We start from the raw sequence: 15850 nt of genomic DNA on the forward strand, positions 1-15850 counted from the left end.
CTTTCTCTTTCCTCAAGCTATCAATGAACATTTCCTCACCCATGCTCACTCCTAGTTGCTGCCCTTCCACTTCCTCAGTGAAAGAGAAGGCAATCACTACCACCATTTGCCCTGTCCGCTCTCTTATTCACTGTAGATGAGCTGACTGCTCTCCTATCTATAGCCAACACCTCCACTTGAACACCAGACGCCAAACCCTATTGCCTAGTCGCTCCCCCTTCTCCCTCCTGCATCAGCAATATTCCCTCTCTACTGGTGCATCCTCATCAGCACTATAGAAACACACTCTTATTTATCTCACTGAAAAAGATAAGCCATAACCCCAGTTTCCTCTCCAGCTACTTATCCATTTCTCTGCTCTCCTTGACAGCAACACTCCAAGAAGGTGTAACTGTTTCTAATTCCTTTCCTCCCATTCTCTCTCAAAATCACCCCAAGAGGCTTTTGCTTCCTGATTACCCTACCAAAGCCTCTCCCGTCAAGATCAAGAACTTCCAAATTACTAAATCTGACGGTCAGTTTTTTTTCAGTAGAGACGGGGTTTCAACACGTTAGCCAGGATGGTCCTGATCTCATGACCTCGTGATCTGCCCGCCCTGGCCTCCCAAAGTGCTGGGATTACAGGCATGAGCCACTGTGCCTGGCCATTTTTTTCATATTTTAACATCTCTGAAAACCAGGCACAATTAATGACATCTTATAATTGCTATTTGTTTCTTTCAAGCACCTGGGGCACTACCAATCTGAAACAACTTTTAATTAGAATCTCTGCTTAAATTTTGTTGTACCACATAGGGAGTGTGAATTCAGACCTAGAACCAGTTTAAATTCCCATGAAAGTTTTTAGCCCTCCTACACACCATTAAAGTTGACACACCAGCTGCCTTGCTATATGGTGGGTTTACTTCTCATTTCCATTCTCACGTAGTTTCCCAGCTTTATGCATGGCCCCTAATAGACTATCCATCTTGGGCTTATTTCCCTTTTCTAGTAGTACATCAAGTAATGGTGTATCTTACAACTAATGAAATCAGAAACAGCAATACAAGTATGTTTTTACAGAAATGGAGATAACAAAAATATTAACTAAAAAAGCTAAAAGTGCTTCTGAGAAAAGGGAAATAAAGGGGGGAGTGCTGCTTTTTTAAAACAAGCTTTACAAAACTATTTGATTCTATAAATCATATTCGCACGTAACTTTGATGAAAACGAACCCTGAAAACCAAAGGGAAAAAAAAGAAGTATATGCTCTTTGAGAAAAAAATTAGAAAAAAAGACACGAAAACGTATGTGGACATGGGGGAAATGCAGGGGTCAGAAGGTAAGAAGCCCTTGAGTCTGGCAAAGGCAAAATAAAGAGGAAGGACAAAAACAAAAGGAAGAGAAATCTAGGGCAGCTTTGCAAGTACTGGAGACAAAGCATGCTAAAACAGCCTAAGAGAAAAAGTCAAAATTGTCAGGCTGTTTTCATTGAAATTGTAGGAAATAGTACAGAAACAGATCTTTTCAACCGAGCTCCCTACTACCTAATGTACATCTCCACCTGGATATCCCACAGGAAACTCAAATTGAACATGTTCCTAGTAAAGAGCTGTTTAACTCAAATCATTTTCTGGAAAACATGGGGGGTGGTGGGATTTCTGTATTTACATATAAAGGATTAAGTGTGTGACGGGAAAAAAAAGAATATCTGTAATCCAAGTAAATATACCATCTATTAAATTTTCCAGATTTCTCATGTTTGAAAATTTAACACATCTCAACTAATTTCATCCATTCCCAAACCTGTCCTTCTTCCCATAGTGCCTATGTGGGTAGCACTACTTGGTCTCCCAGACAAGAAACCCAGGAAGTGATACGCGTTCTTCTCCTTATTCTCCCATCTTCATCCAATCCAATCCCGCCTAACCTATTTCTAAATTCTCTTGAATTTATCTTCTCCATTCCACCTTCCTTCTATTAGGACTTCAATCTTCCCTGGAGTACACCAATATTCTGTAACGTTCCAACCAGCATCCACATAACTGCTGAGGGGATCCTTCTACATTGAATGTAAGCCTGTTCGTGTCATTCTCCTGCTTAAAACCCCTTTATCTAAAGTTCCAGTTCAAGCTTCTTAGCATTGCAAATAAAATTTTTTATGAACTAGCCCTAGTCTGGCCCCCATCCTCATTTAAAACTACTTATTCATTCATTCAGTCAGCTATCAAATTTTTCTTTTTTTTTTTTTGAGACAGGGTCTCCCTCTGTCTCCCAGGCTGGAGTGCAGTGGCTTGATCTCACTGCAATCTGCACCTCCCGGGCCCAAGCAATCCTCACACCTCAGCCTCCTGAGTAGCTGGGACCACAGGCTCACACCACTAATTTTTGTATTTTTTGTAGAGATGGGGTTTTGCCGTGATGCCCAGGCTGGTCTCAAATTCCTGAGCTCAAATGATCTGCCCACCTCAGCCTCCCACAGTGCTGGGATTACAGATGTGGGCCACCATGCTTGGCCAATGTATCCTTTTTTTTTTTTTTTTTTTTTTAAAGAGCTAAGAGTCTCACTCTGTCACCCAGGCTGGAATGCAATGACACCATCATAGCTCACTGCAGCCTCAAACTCCTGGGCTCAAGTGATCTTCCCACCTCAGCCTTCCACGTAGTTAAGACTACAGGCATGCACTACCATACCCAGCTAGCTTTTTTTTATTTTTTGTAGAGATAGGGTCTTGTTATGTTACCCAGGTTGGTCTCAAACTCCTGGCCTTAAGCGATCCTCCCATCTTAGCCTCCCAAAGCTGTGGGATTACAGGAGTGAGCCACAGCACCCAGCCAGCCAGTAAATATTTATTGAGCACTTATAATATGCCAGATTCTATACTAGGCACTGGGGAATATACTAGTGAGCAAAACAAAAAAGTCCTACACTTTCTTAGCTTACAGTCTAATGGAGGAAACTGCTCAGATACATGCACCCACTCAACAAACATCTTTTTAATATCTACTTGTATAAGCACTCTTCTCAGGACAGGAAATACAGTGACGAGCAAGACAAAGTCCCTACCCTCAGACAGTTTACATTCTAATAAAAAACTATGATACATGCCATGAAAATAAAGTTTAGGATGCTATGATATCCACAGGGAGAAGGAAACCTGAAACGAACTGAGGAGTCAGCAAAGACTTCTCTCAGGAAGTGATAACTGAGGTCAGCACCCAAAGATGAGAAGGTAATGACAAGAGAAGAGGTGGTGGCAGTGAAGAACATTCCAGACAGAGGGAATAGCAAGTACAAAGGCCCTGTAGTGAGTGGGAACACAAGGCATTAGGGAAATAAATGGTCAGAGTAACCAGAGGGTAGGAATGGTGCCAGATGAAGCTAACAACATAGGTACTAAAATGTAAATATATTAATGATCACTGTGTTGGGAATGGATTATTAGGGGTACAAGAGTGGAATCAGAGGAGCTCATTTTAAAGGCTATTACAGAGCTGAAGACAAATGATACATATGAATACCTGAATCAGACAGATGCCTAAATGGCTAGGAGTTACAAAAGAGTTTAGGCCACAGGCCATGTACTCAGCCCAAAACAAGATGGAACTGAGCATAAATTAAGAAACAAAAAGGACTGCTCCGTCCATAAAATGAGAAGTAGAAACAGCTCTCTAGCTAGGAGAAAAGAAAGCCTTGCATTTGGGACTAGGAATGGAAAAAGTTACCTGGAAGAAACTGGATCCTAGTCCTGCATCATTCACAGATGTGAGATCTAAATGCATACTACACATGTGGCAGAGGGACCCCAAGCTGACACTTTATCATAAATAAGATTCAGAACTAAAGAATGAAATAGTACCATAGCAGAAGCAAAAGAGAAACTATGCAGTAGGGAAGCTTCCACAATCTGAGGTACATAGGACTCACGTTCAGGGTTGAAGAAAATACACACACACACACACACACACACACACACACACAGAGAGAAACAAATCTCCCATGAGGAAATCAGCAATCAAAGACAGCATCCCAAGAATGAGAATACAACGAAGACAAGGAGGTGCTAAAACCCTTGTACACTGTTGGTGGGAATGTAGAACGGTGCAGCTGCTATAGAAAATATATGACATGATCCACTAATCTCAATTCTGGATATTTATCCAAAAGAACTGAAATCAGGATCTTGAGGGGTATTTTCATTCCCATGTTCATTGTAGCATTATTCACAATGGCCAAGATGTGGAAACAACCTAAATGTACATCAACGGATGAATAAATAAGAAAACATAGTATACACATACAGTGGAGTATTAAGTCTTAAAAAAGGAAATCCTGCCACATGTGACAACATGGATGAACCGTGAAACATTATGCTAAGTGAAAGAAGACAGTCACAGGACAAATAATGCATGATACCACTTATATGAGGTATACAAAATACTCAAACACACAGATGCAGAAAGTAGCATGGTGGTTGCCAGGGGCTGGGAAGAGGGGGAAACGAAGAGTTGCTATTCACTGGGTATAAAGTTTCAGTTACACAAGCTAATTAAGTTCTACAGGTCTGCTGTAAAACACTGTCCCTATAGTTAATATTACAGTATTGTACAACAAAAGATTTGTTAGGAGGGTAGATTTCATGTTAAGTGTTCTTACTACCAAAAAGAAGTAATATAACAATCTGGGTCGGGGGCGGTGGCTCATGCCTGTAATCCCAGCACTTTGGGAGGCTGAGGCGGGTGGATCACCTGCGGTCAGGAGTTCGAGACCTGCCTGATCAACATGGCGAAACCCCGTCTCTAATAAAAATACAAAAAAATTAGTGGGCATGGTGACAGGCGCCTGTAATCCCAGCTACTCGGGAGGCTAAGGCAGGAGAATCACTTGAACTGGGGAGAAGGAGGTTGCAGTGAGCCAAGATCACGACATTGCATTCCATCCTGGGCAACAGAGTGAGATTCCGTCTCAAAAAAAAAAAAAAAAAAATCTGAAAAACAAGGTAGTATTGTCTCTAAGATAGGAACAACACAAAGATATTTACTTTCACTGCTTCTCTTCAACATTGTATTGGAGGTCCCAGCCAGTGCAATCAGGCAAGAAAAAGAAATAAAAGAAGGCTGGGCACAGTGGCTCACACCTATAATCCCATTACTTTGGAAGGCCAAGGCACTTGAGGCGAGGAGTTTGAGACTAGCCTGGGGAACACAGCAAGACTCCATCTCTATAAATAAAAAATACTTTAAATTTAAAAATTTTTAAATTAAAAAGTAAAAGGAATCTAGATTAAAAAGAAAAAAGAAAAAGAAATAAAATTGTCTCTTTTTTTTTTTTTCCTGAGACAGAGTTTCACTCTATTGCCCAGGCTGGAGTGCGGTGGTGCAATCTCGGCTCACTGCAACCTCTGCCTCCCAGCTTCAAGGGATTCTCCTGCCTCAGTCTCCTGAGTAGCTGGGATTACAGGCCTCTGCCACCAAGCCCAGCTAAAATTTTTTTTGTATTTTTAGTAAGACAGGGTTTCACCATGTTGGCCAGGCTGGTTTCAAACTCCTGACCTCAGGTGATCCACCCGCCTCAGCCTCCCAAAGTGCTGGGATTACAGGCGTGAGACACCATGCCCGGCTTTAAAATTGTCTTTATTCATAGATGACATGATCATCTGTGAAAAAACTATCTGATAAAATCTAAAAAATAATAATAAATGAGTTTAGCAAGGTTGCAGGATACAAGGTCAATACAGAAAAATCTATTGTATTTCTATACACTAGCAACAAACAATCACTAATTAAAACTATAAATACAAAGCATTAAATATAAAATTTGTAAAGATAAATCTGAAAAAAAAAGATGTGAAAGATCTGAACACTGAAAACTACACATCATGGAGATATTAAAGACCTAAATAAAAGGAGTTATATATCTATCTGTTCAAAGGTTAGAAGACTCAATGTTGTCAGCATGCCAATTCTCCCTAAACTGATTCAACAGATTTAGTGCAATCTCAATCAAAATCCCAGCAGACTTTTTTGCAGAATCCAGCAAACTAGTTGTTTTTTTTTTTTTTTTGGAGACAAGGTCTTGCTGTGTTCCCCAGACTGGAGTGCAGTGGCTTGATCTCAGCTCACTGAAACCTCTGCCTCCTAAACTCAAGTGATCCCTCCCACCTCAGCCTCCTGAGTAGCCGTGACTACAGGTGTGCACCATGAAGCCCGGCTAATTTTTGTATTTTTGGTAGAGACAGGGTTTCGCCATGTTGCCCAGGTAACATGGGCCCAAGCAATTTTCCCACTATGGCCTCCCAAAGTGCTGGGATTACAGGCGTGGGCCACCACTCCCAGCCCAGCAAACTAGTTCTAAAATCCATATGAAAATGCAGAAGTCCTAGAATAGTAAAAACGACTTTGAAAAAGAAGTTGGAGGGCTGGCCAGGAGCGGTGGCTCACGCATGTAATCTGAGGCAGTAAAATCACTTGAGGCAGGAAGATCACTTGAGTCCAGGAGTTCACCACCACCAGCCTGGGGAACATAGGGAGATCCTGTCTCTATAAAAATAAACATAAAAATAGCAGGGCATGGTGGCCTGCTATTGAAAGGAAATAAACAGATGAGCCTCGGTTTTCTTGTGCTATAAAACAGGAAAGCTATCAGACTACTGGGGTCACATCGAAAGGACAAAGGAGCCAAATTAAATGGATTCCCACTGAACTAAGATGAGACAATATGAACATCAATAAGAATAATGTCCACGGTGCCTGAAACATATTAAATACATAAATATCCATTAATTTATAATCACACTCTAAAACAAACAAAACACATTAGTCATTTTTGGAGGTTAGTGGGGCACTAAGTCATTTCATTATTCTAAATACGAACAAAGAGAAATAATTCTGCCTTTCCTGTACAAACCATATTTCAAAGTAATAAAAAAGTTAATGAAGGAAAAAGTCTTTTTTATAGAAAAATTCTACCTAATAAATACAGAATAATAATAAAATTAGAAAAAATCCCTATTTTGTATGCCTTAATATAAGAATGGATCTAGTCAACAACCAATGGCTGCTAAAATCACTGGATGAAAGGCTGATGGAGAACTTTCAGAAAAGGATGGATGGCCGGGCGCGGTGGCTCACGCTTGTAATCCCAGCACTTTGGGAGGCCGAGGCGGGCGGATCACGAGGTCAGGAGATCGAGACCACGGTGAGACCACGGTGAAACCCCGTCTCTACAAAAAATACAAAAAAAATTAGCTGGACGTGGTGGCGGGCACCTGTAGTCCCAGCTACTCGGAGAGGCTGAGGCAGGAGAATGGCGTGAACCCGGGAGGCGGAGCTTGCAGTGAGCAGAGATCGCGCCACTGCACTCCAGCCTGGGCAACAGAGCGAGACTCCGTCTCAAAAAAAAAAAGGATGGATAATGTTGACAATACTCATCAAAAGTAGCAAGTGGGAAGAATAGAGGAAACTAAGAATGGAAAAAATGTTAATAATCACTGAAGCTAGATGAGTCTAAGGGGAGTTATGTTATTCTTTCCATTTTTATTGTTGAAAATGTCCACAATTTAAAAAAAATACGACGCCAATTGGCATAATTAAGGTGAGACAAAGCACTGGTGAGTACACAGATGTTTGTATTTTTTTTTTTTTTTTTTTGGACAGAGTTTCACAGTTTTGCCCAGGCTGGAGTGAAGTGGCATGATCTCTGCTCACTACAACCTCCGCCCCCTGGGTTCAAGCAATTCTCCTGCCTCAGCCTCCAAAGTAGCTGGGATTATGGGCACCTGCCACCATACCTGGCTAATTTTTGTATTTTTAGTAGAGACAGGGTTTCACCATGTTGGCCAGGCTGGTCTCAAACTCCTGACCTCAGGTGATCCACCCAACTCAGCTTCCCAAAGTGGTGGGATTACAGGCGTCAGCCACCGCACCCGGCCTACTATTTTTATCTATGGATTTGAAATATTTCTTTTTTTATTTATTTTTTGAGATGGAGTCTCACTCTGTTGCCTAGGCTGGAGTGCAGTGGCGTGATCTCAGCTCACCGCAACCTCCACCTCCCGGGTTCAAACAATTCTCCTGCCTCAGCTTCCTGAGTAGCTGGGACTACAGGCACCTGCCACCATGCCCCATCAATTTTTGTATTTTTTGTAGAGACAGGGTTTCGCCATGTTGGCCAGGCTGGACTCGAACTCCTGACCTCAGGTGATCCACCCACCTCCGTCTCCCAAACTGCTGGGATTACAGGTGTGAGCCACCAACCCTGGCCTGAAATATTTCACAGTAAGCATGGTTTAAGGTGGAACTATACTACCAAAAACTTAAATAAGATTGAAGAATACAGAAGGAATATAACTTAAAGCATTATTTTTTTAATCACTCATCTTTAATAATAAAATAGGTTCCCATGCAGTACATACCTCAGACATAAAGTTAAGGTTCTGTTTAACAACAACCGGAAAAAAAATAGGATGGAAAAGTGTCACTAAATAACAATCAAGACCTTAAATATCAAGACCTTAAACTTATATCCAAGCAAAAAGACCAAGAATAAGTTAACTCAACTTGTTTACAAAACTAATTATTTGTCAAGTAATCTTTTACAGTAGAGCTGCCTCAATGAACTGCCTCAGACTTAATCTCAATTGTGTAGCTTATTTCCTTTCTTTCTTACCAGAGATAAAAAGTATCTGAATGAATGTGTCGTTAAATTAAGGGATACTTGCCCAAAAACAATAAAAAAGTTTAAAAATAAAAACTGTCATTTATTTATAAAATATGAAATAAGGCCTCTGACTGAGAAAAGAAATCTATGTAATGTTTGGGCCATTAGCCCTTTTCTATTCAATCAGTCTCATTCACCCCACTCAGCCCAAACTTAAGATAGAAAAATTCTGAAGTGTAAAGTGGTTTTGAATTTTACCAGTATATGAAATTATACATAAAAATTACCATATAGCCGGGCGCGGTGGCTCACGCTTGTAATCCCAGCACTTTGGGAGGCCGAGGCAGGCGGATCACGAGGTCAGGAGATCGAGACCATGGTGAAACCCCGTCTCTACTAAAAATACAAAAAATTAGCCGGGCGTGTTGGCGGGCGCCTGTAGTCCCAGCTACTCGGAGAGGCTGAGGCAGGAGAATGGCGTGAACCCGGGAGGCGGAGTTTGCAGTGAGCTGAGACTGCGCCACTGTACTCCAGTCTGGGTGACGGAGCGAGACTCTGTCTCAAAAAAAAAAAAAAAAAATTACCATATAAAGTAATATTTATTTAACAAATTATGTAATCAAAGTAGAATTTTCTATTTGTCTTTAATATGCATTCAATATAAATGAGTATATTTCATCATGTTTGACACTTCTTTTATCCCTTTTTACTATAATCACCACAACATTAGAAAATTTAGGTTTCAACTGGTGTTAAAGCACATTTCTATAACTGGTGGCTTTTTTAAAATTTACATACTATATATTTGACTTTTTAAAAATATATATATATTTTTTGAGACGGAGTCTTGCCCAGGCTGGAGTGTAATGGCACGATCTCAGCTCACTGCAACCTCCGCCTCCCGGGTTCAAACGATTCTCCTGCCTCAGCCTCCCGAGTAGCTGGGATTACAGGCACACGCCTCCACGCCCAGCTAATCTTTGTATTTTTAGTAGGGATGGGGTTTCACCATGTTGGCCAGGCTGGTCTCAAACTCCTGACCTCGTGATCCACCAGCCTTGGCCTCCCAAAGTGCTGGGATTACAGGAGTGAGCCACTGCGCCTGGCATATTTGACATTTTAAAAGACAACAGAAAATAAATACTTCTAAATCCACAGATTACCCCACCTCTACCCCCACTTTCAGCTGAAAGATTTTAAGAAAAATCTTACAGGTTATGAGGACCAGATGGAGCTTAAAAACAGATCCAGAGTTTTTTTTTGAAATTTTAATTTAAAAGGGTTCTATGAGCCAGAGGAATTCCCAATTCACTTTGAAATTACCATACCTATTTTGCCGTATCAAACATTTCAATTCTGTTAATTAAATGAACTACATTGTATCCTTAAAAATCAGCCAGAGAAGAGAAAAACAAATCTCATCTTCATTATTGACTTCGAACCAAAACTTATTCTTTCAAAGGGGAAGTTTAACCTACTAAAATGTCTATTATAAGATTTTCTTTCTTAGAAAGCAGTAATCCTTCTTTTTCATTCCTGAAATGGTATTTCTTATACTTAAACAAGTTATGGACAATTGTCAGCTAAGTATCAGTTATGGTAAATTGCTAAAATTAAATTACCTCTTTTGTTTATGGTACATATAACACATTCCTATAGCCTTTAAAACTGAATTTTCTTTCACAAAAATTTAAATAAATGTGAAAGTAGATAATCACTAAAGCTGAAGTCTCATGGTACATAAACTTTGTATTAACTGTGACGCCAAATAAGGATGAAATTTAGCATGCAAATCTTCCATTCACAAAACAGTGGCAAAACTTTATATTTTTAAATTGGTATAATTTTATGAATTCTCAAACATTTATTGGGAATATTCAAGTTTACCTGATCACCCAGAAAGCCAGCAGCACTGCCAAAAGTTCTTGCTATATTCAGTAGTCACTGTGAAAACCTTTCATTTCTTTACCAATTGGCAATGGCTCAGTTTCTATTTTCCAATTATGTTTTGGAATAAAGTCTATGACCATTAACTATGCATTTTTGTTGCTATCTCATAGCCAGTGCACTGTACATATTTAAAGAGAAAAAAATAAGGGACTGAATTTTCTGTTCATTCATTCATTCACTTATTTGACCATTTGGAGCCATGTAAGAAGCTCACAGACTCAGAAGCTCTTCAGCTCTTCCTCACTGACAAGTCACTGTTGGTCACTAATGCTGACAAGTACTTCCCGATACATCATCTTTCCTTAGGTTGAAAAGTGATTCTCGAGTTATTTGTAGGATCTCTCTAACGCCTTTGTTTTCTCGTTCAAGTTGAAATATTAGCTCTTGTTCCTTGCAATCCTGTTGCTTGTCAATTTCAATGGCCTTCTTCATTACTGCTGCCTTTTCAGTTATCTGGTCAACATGTGCTTGTATCCTTGGAGTGCTGCTCTTGTTAACTTCATTATTATTCCCGGATCATCGTTTTTGCTAGCCATTAGCAATCTAAACATTTGTTCTCGATACTTGCTCATTATAAGTTCCAAGGCCGACTGATGTTCTTCCAGGGATGTACGCAATTCTTTTCTTTCTTGTTGCAATTCTCTGATTTGTCTGTTTTCTTGCTGAATTCCCATAACTAATGTGGACCGTGGCCGATGTTCTTGCGACTTCATTAAGTTCTTGACTTTCTGATACTGCTTCATGGCTTCTACTCGCTTGTTGAGAGCTGTGGTTTGCTCAATCAGAGATTCGGCTGCATCGTCGTGATCTCTTAATCTTTCAACAAGAGTTTTAGCATCAGCAAGTGCCTTCTCAATTGTACAACTCATTTCTAAAGATATATCCTGCACTTAGTCCCTCGCAGCCGTCAGCTGTGGCGATGAGGACACAAAGCCTCTACCAACCGGGACCTATGCACCCAAGGGAAGAGACTCTGCGCCCCTAATCTGCCTCCTCAGCTAGCAGACGCTGAACCAGACGGAGGCAGCGGAGGGGTGGCCGTGAAGCCAGTAGCGTTTAGCCCCATCACTGGCGGAGGAGACACCTCTGCCAACTGCCTCTGCCAGGCGCCAAAAGGACTCCAGCCTTGCGAGATTTCCTTCCTCGCGTTACGGTGGGGCAGAGCCGACCACTTGCAGCTTTGCGCGAGAAGGCTGGGCGGGGTCCTTCCAACTTAAAGCATTCTGAGGTTCCTGAATTATTCAGGAAGTCAAAGATATTAATCTTGGACTTCAGTAAGTATGCATGTTAAAAATTTAAGTTAACTACTAAACAGAGAAACAGAATGTTCAACTTAAAAATCAGAAGAAAAAAGGACTCCATATATGCAACAGAATGCAAATAAGAAGTGTGGTCACCATGGCTCACACTTGTAATCCCAACACTTTCGGAGGCCAATGTGAGAGGACTGCTTGAGACCAGGAGTTCAAGACCAGCCTGGCCAACATAGTGAGATCCCATCTCTACAAAAAAATTAAAATTAGCTGGGCATGGGGACTTGTGCCTACAGTACCAGCTACTTGGGAGGCTGAAAAGGGAGGATCACTAGAGCCTGGGAGGTTGAGGCTGAAGTGAGCTAGGATTATGCCACTGCACTCCAGCCTGGGCAAGAGAGTGTGACCTTGTCTCTAAAAAAAAAAAAGGAAAAAAAAATGTGGTTCAAGGCCAGGCATGGTGGCTCATGCCTGTAATCCCAGCACTTTGGGAGGCTGAGGCAGGTGGATTACTTGAGGCCAGAAGTTCAAGACCAGCCTGAGTAACATGGCAAAACCCCATATATACAAAAAATAAAAAAATTAGTCCAGCATGGTGGCACATGCCTGTAGTCCCAACTGCTCAGAAGGCTGAGGCAGGATATATTGAGCCCATGAGTTTGAGGCTGCAGTAAGCCATGATTGCACCACTGCACTCCAGCCAGGGTGACAGAGAGAGACCTTGTCAGGGGAAAAAAAATTATTAAAAAAAAGTATGGTTCAAAAAACAAGGATAAATGAAAACAGCAGAAATAAGTCTAAACTATCAGTAATCACATTAAATATGAAAAGATTACATTTATCAAGACAATCAGATTTTTGAAATACAACTATGTACAGCTTACCAAGAAACACTTAAAGCAAAGTAAGCCAGAGGGCTGACAATTTAAAAGATAGTTTTAAAAAAATGTGCTACACAAATATTGATCAAAAAATCTTATTGGTATTCATTCATTAATATTAGTAACAGAGACAAAAAGACTTAAAGTGAAAAAGCCAGGCACAGTGGTGCATGCCTGTAGTTCCAGCTACCCAACAGGCTGAGGCAGGAGGATTGCTTGAGCCCACAAGTTTGAAGCCAGGCTGGGCTATAATATAGCAAGACCCTGCCTCAAAAAAAAAATAAATACTTAAAGCAAAAGGCGTTAATATGTGATCATAAAGAGAGCCCACAGGATTAATCAAAAGAGAACTCCTTACACCTGGAGTAAGATACTCCTCTCCATCATGAACAGATGTGTCAGCAGGGGATCTAGGCAAGAACGCCCCTGCTCGCTCCCCACACTCCCACCCTCACCTCCAGTGCTTGCCTGCTCTCCACCAGGCCTAATCTCTTCAGGTTCTTTATCTCTGCTTATGCTGTCCATCAAAGAAGCCCCAGACTCCCACATCTCTCATCTCCCACATTCTTTTTTTTTTTTTTTTTTTTTTTTTTGAGACAGAGTCTAGTTCTGTTGCCCAGGCTGGAGTGTGCAGTGGCGTGATCTCAGCTCACTGCAACCTCAACCTCCCAGGTTCAAGTGATTCTCCTGCCTCAGCCTCCTGAGTAGCTGGGATTACAGGAGTGCATCACCGCGCCTGGCCAATTTTTGTATTTTTAGTAGAGATGGGTTTTCACCAAGTTGGTCAGGCTGGTCCCGAACTCCTAACCTCAGGCAATCCACCCAGCTCAGCCTCCCAAAATGCTGGGATTACAGGCATGAACCACCACACCCGGCCTCATCTCCCACATTCTAATCCCCGCACTGTTCTGCATATCTCTAGTTCTGTCTCCATGTGTCATCCACCTCTCCAAATTTTGAAACGCTTTCCCTACATTTTCAGCATCTTCTTTGAATATTCCCTTCAACTTCTTGCTCTAATTAAAAGCTCGTTCTCGGCCGGGCGCAGTGGCTCACGCTTGTAATCCCAGCACTTTGGGAGGCCGAGGTGGGCGGATCACGAGGTCAGGAGATCGAGACCACGGTGAAACCCCGTCTCTACTAAAAAAATACAAAAAATTAGCCGGGCGTGGTGGCAGGCGCCTGTAGTCCCAGCTACAAGGAGAGGCTGAGGCAGGAGAATGGCATGAACCCAGGAGGCGGAGCTTGCAGTGAGCCGAGATTGCGCCACTGCACTCCAGCCTGGGCGACAGAGCGAGACTCCGCTCAAAAGAAAAAAAAAAAAAAAAAGCTCGTTCTCCTCTGGGGCCACACTGGCCTCTGGGGCCCTAAAGTGGTGTGAGTTACCTTCCCCATACCTCTCATACCACTGGACCTGGGGGTGAGGTAAGTGTCCTCCTTGCTCCTCACAGATGTTTCCAAATCAGTCTCCCTCCTTATTCCCTAAAAAAACACAAAACCTTACACTGAATATCCTATAAAAATTCTATTACCCATTACCTGGCTTACTGTGACTTTCTACACTACTATCTTAACTCTCAGTGATTTCACAAAGATGATCTTTCCATACCCTATCTCTCTGAATTCCTTGTCTCAGTTCTTTAAATTTCTCACCTCCACTGATCTTATCCTTTACCCACTCAGCCCATGATCATGCTTTCACAATATCAATTAGCTCCCACTGTCCAACAATGACCCACTATCTTCATGGTTCAGTCTCCCACATACCCAAACTCCAGCAGCTTCTGATCCCACCAGGACCCTCCATCCATTGCTTCTCCCATCTTTTCACCATCTCTTAGCCACTTCATGTCCTCCCCTCCTTACCTGGTTAGAATTCCACAGTATATTATACCACTCCCTTGCATACACAGGTACTATCCTCTATACCTTGCCCTTCTCCTGCTTTGTTTGGCTATCTTGGCAAAACCCCTCCCTGGTTAAATCCACTCCAAACACGCACCCCTGCAGCTGAATATGGCTGGAGGAAATAAACCATACTGACTGATCTCACTTTAAATTTATAACCACAGAGGCTGGGCACAGTGGCTCACGCCTGTAATCCCAGCACTTTGGGAGGCCGAGGCGGGCAGTTCACCTGAGGTCAGGAGTTCGAGACCAGCCTGGCCAACATGGTGAAACCCTGTCTCTACTAAAAATACAAAAATTAGTTGGGCGTGGTGGCACATGCCTGTAATCTCAGCTACTGGGAGGCTGAGGCAGGAGAATGGCTTGAACCAAGGAGGCGGAGGTTGCAGTGAGCCGAGACGGCGCCACAGAACTCCAGCCTGGGTGACAGAGCGAGACTCTTCTCAAATAAATAAATAACCACAAGCTGGGCACAGTGGCTCACACCTGTAATCCCAGCACTTTGGGGGCCGAGGCAGGCAGATCACTTGCGGTCAGGAGTTTGAGACCAGCCTAGCCAACATGGTGAAACTCCCACTCTACTAAAAAAAAAAAAAAAATTAGCCAGGCATGATGGCATGCACCTGTAATCCCAGTTACTTGGGAGGCTGAGGCACGAGAATCACTTGAACCTGGGAGGCAGAGGTTGCAGTAAGATCGCACCACTGCACTCCAGCCTGGGAGACAGAGCAAGACTCTGTTTCAAAAAAAAAAAAAAAAAAAAATCGTAACTGCAAACCTCAAGGGGCTCTCAATGCTCCCTGGCAATCATGCAATATTTTCCCTGCTGCAGCCATTCTCCCATTCTCCTAAACAATTTCACACCTTTTCCTCTTTACACAAACCTCCATCACCCTCCTCATCCTCACTCTCAGCTGAGCACTTTATTTCCCAATTCACTGAGAATATTAAAACAATCAGAAGAAAATTTTCATAAACTCCCACTGCCAATTCAATCCACCTACTTGATGGGTGGGTTTCAGATATATTTTGAAGATTAAATCAACAGGAATTCGAGACATATTTGATATGCGGTATGAGGAAGAAAAGGAAATCAAAGACAACTTTTAGATCTTTCCTCAAATATTAGTTTCTCAACAAGGCCTTCCCTCACTACATCTGAATCTGTCTCTGTCTCTATCTCTGTCTGTCTCTGTCACACATACACACACACACACATA

The 15850-nt window shown here is 42.0% G+C and overlaps 1 protein-coding gene and 1 pseudogene across 6 annotated transcripts in view; both read right to left on the bottom strand.

Moving 5' to 3' along the window:
• Window positions 1–15850, bottom strand: part of SPATS2 (spermatogenesis associated serine rich 2) — a 166065-nt gene that overhangs the window by 131450 nt on the left and 18765 nt on the right. The window contains exon 1 of one of the 6 annotated variants that reach the window (XM_063610566.1): window positions 14120–14199. The exons of the other annotated variants lie outside the window; for them this stretch is intronic. The gene's annotated coding sequence lies outside the window, so the exon portion shown is untranslated. Of the gene's footprint in view, window positions 1–14119; window positions 14200–15850 lie in introns of those variants that run through there. 6 annotated transcript variants of the gene reach the window in all.
• LOC129491122 (FGFR1 oncogene partner 2 homolog) lies at window positions 10274–11552 on the bottom strand (annotated as a pseudogene).

The sequence above is a fragment of the Symphalangus syndactylus genome, chromosome 10 (genome assembly GCF_028878055.3).
Source record: "Symphalangus syndactylus isolate Jambi chromosome 10, NHGRI_mSymSyn1-v2.1_pri, whole genome shotgun sequence".
Classification (NCBI taxonomy): domain Eukaryota; kingdom Metazoa; phylum Chordata; class Mammalia; order Primates; family Hylobatidae; genus Symphalangus; species Symphalangus syndactylus.